At 38.5% G+C, this 2,741-nt stretch overlaps 1 protein-coding gene across 1 annotated transcript in view; it reads right to left on the reverse strand.

Annotated features, from left to right (window-relative positions):
* The window catches only part of Epb41l2 (erythrocyte membrane protein band 4.1 like 2), a 187,812-nt gene that overhangs the window by 70,064 nt on the left and 115,007 nt on the right, over positions 1 to 2,741 (reverse strand). The window lies entirely within an intron of this gene.

The following is a 2,741-nucleotide window of genomic DNA, read 5'->3' on the forward strand; positions in this document are numbered from 1 at the left end:
GAGAGAGAGAGAGAGAGAGAGAGAGAGAGAGAGAGAGAGAGAGAGAGAGAGCGAGCAAAATTTCTTTAAGGTGAATATCATGCATTTCATTTTCCCGGAATTTAATGTAAATATTTATCCAATGATAAGGTGTAATTTATCTAAATATAATCTTTACTACATAGAACTGCTCACAAATCACCCCTCAGACACTAAAATAATAAGCTGTCCCCAGTTCATTCTTACGTAAGAAGGTTAAAATGTGAATTGGAAACTGCTGGCTCAGAGTATACACGCCCTGATCCAAAGCAATCATTTCAACCTCTAAAGCCAACGTCTTCACATCCCTCAGCCCAGCTCTTCCATGCTATGGAATGATAATGCCGGATCAGAAACAATACTTACATCCTTTCTTTCTTTCCTCCTCTCTTCTCTTTCTCATTTGAAGTTAGAAAACACAGTTCTAAGTAAGGAATATCCTGCCTTTTGCCTCTCATTTCTATGTTTTGAAATAACTAACACACTAAAAAATACTATATTTTTTAACAAAACAAAACATCAATTCTAAACCACATAAGAATAGCAAAGCTTTCAAACTGTAATGCAAAGAGTTCCCACAATTTTTCAAAAATTTGTACTTGTATTTTTCCCACACTACTGTTAACAGTAAGAAATTCATTCAACTTCCTTATGCAGAACACATACATTTTTTTTGAGATACAATACACTGACTCAAACAACTGACTTTACAGCAAATAAGTCTAGTTTTAACAAGTAACCCAAATGATGTGCTGTAACACTTGTATTTAAATATAATTTTATTCTCATACAGCAAGAATAAAGTATCTGTTGATACATAGTAAGTAATTATCTGTCAATCTATTGAAATGATGCAACAGAATGTGACACACTATTAAAAAGTACTAACAACAGCATCCTTTGAAAGTAGCCCTCAGATTTTACTACACAATTCACAGTCTAAACTCTCACAGCAAGGATCCAAGGTATATGTGTCTCTGTTTTAACACTGGTCATATTCAACGCTGTCATTAAAGAGTCACCAGAGCATGGCCCAGTTTCATTATTAGTGGTGCCCCAGCTGCATGGTGCATTAATGTGAGGGCCCAGTGGGACCCTGTAATGGTACCTCTGGTGCCATGTTAGGAAGCAGCTCTATTTTCCACTTAGAAAAAAGTACAGCATTCAGCTTCCTTGCCCTGCAGCTGCTGTCCTACACAGTTGACTCACAAATGGCAACTATACTAAGTGCACAAGACCAAGAAAAGCACATCATTCAGCTTCTAGCCCAGCCTGGCCTAAGGCTGGGGAAAGGTGAAGGAAGGTTAAATGTGTGGCATTGAAAACAAGGAAGTAACAATCACATGAAGAAAATGGAATCAGAGAACACTAGTGCAAATTCAAATAACAAGATCCCTTGTATCACCAACACATAAAGACAGTACGGGAGAATTGCTGGCCTCAGCTCCCAAACCTTCAGGGTCCTTAAGGATAAGCTCACATAGATGCCTGCTAAAAAGAAGCAAAAGGTACCTGTGTTCCAGGAAAGAACGATGGAAAGCAACATCATCTTCTGAAATCCCACAGACTGACCCTAGGTCCCAGCTATCACACCTTCCATCCTTACCCGAAGCACTAATCTCTCCAAATTACCTGATCATAGTGAGCAGAGGGAGGAGTTTACAGATCTAGACAAACATGAGTAACAAGATGGCAAGCCAAATTGAGACAGTCACCCTTAGGCCACTTCCAACAACACTGCCAGTCAAGACATAGGGAAGACTGCTGTGGCTTCTTATGTCAGCTCTGTTCTGGTTTGCTTTTCTGTTGCTATGCTAAACACTGACAAAAGCAACTGGAGGAAAGTGTTTATAAGGCTAACACTTAAAAGTTATAATACATCATTGAGGGAAGTCAAAGCAGGAACTCAATCAAGACCCAATACTGCTTACGGCTTGCTCTCTGGCTCTCACTGGTTCATTGTCAGCTAGCTTTCTTAAATAGCTCACACCCTCCTGCCTACAGATGGTGCTGCCCACAGTGGGCTGGCCTTCCCACATCAACCATCAATCAAGACTAAAAGACAAGACTAATTAATGGTAATGGGCCATTCTGATCATGGCAGTTCAACTGAGGTTCCCTTTTCCCAATAAAAACCACTCAGCACAAGATCCTTACCCAGAGACCACAGGGCTGCTTCCACAATAAAACTAAGCAGCAGAAGTCACTCTTTCCATGGGCCTACCTGGTTTCCTTTCCTAACCACACTGACTTGCACTCTGCGAGCTCTAATCCTCCCAAGGAAGCAGGCGGTCCTGCATACTCTCTGAGACTAGCTGTGAAAAGCTGGCCTGGCAATATAATTCATATTCTCTAGGTTACTTAGCACTTTTAGAAAGTTAACATTAAGTATTAAAAATTGATACCTGTTTACTGGCCTTTCTCCATTTCCGCTTCCTTCCTCTCCATGATGTAGTCATCTTAAATGATTACACATTATTTTATTAAATTTATCTTTATTTGAATTATTTTTATTTGAATTAGATTATAACTGATATATAATTTGTCTGATCATAAATTCTCAAGCAAAAAAAATAAAATATTCTTGTACATACTAACATATGATATAAATATGAAATTACATATTTACTATGAAATCTAAGTGTTTCTCTGGATTATACATAAACAAGTAAAACTACTTTTTCTGTTGTGTTTTGATTCTTTTTTTTTTTTTTGGGGGGGGG

The sequence above is a fragment of the Microtus ochrogaster genome, linkage group LG4 (assembly GCF_000317375.1).
Source record: "Microtus ochrogaster isolate Prairie Vole_2 linkage group LG4, MicOch1.0, whole genome shotgun sequence".
Lineage (NCBI taxonomy): Eukaryota > Metazoa > Chordata > Mammalia > Rodentia > Cricetidae > Microtus > Microtus ochrogaster.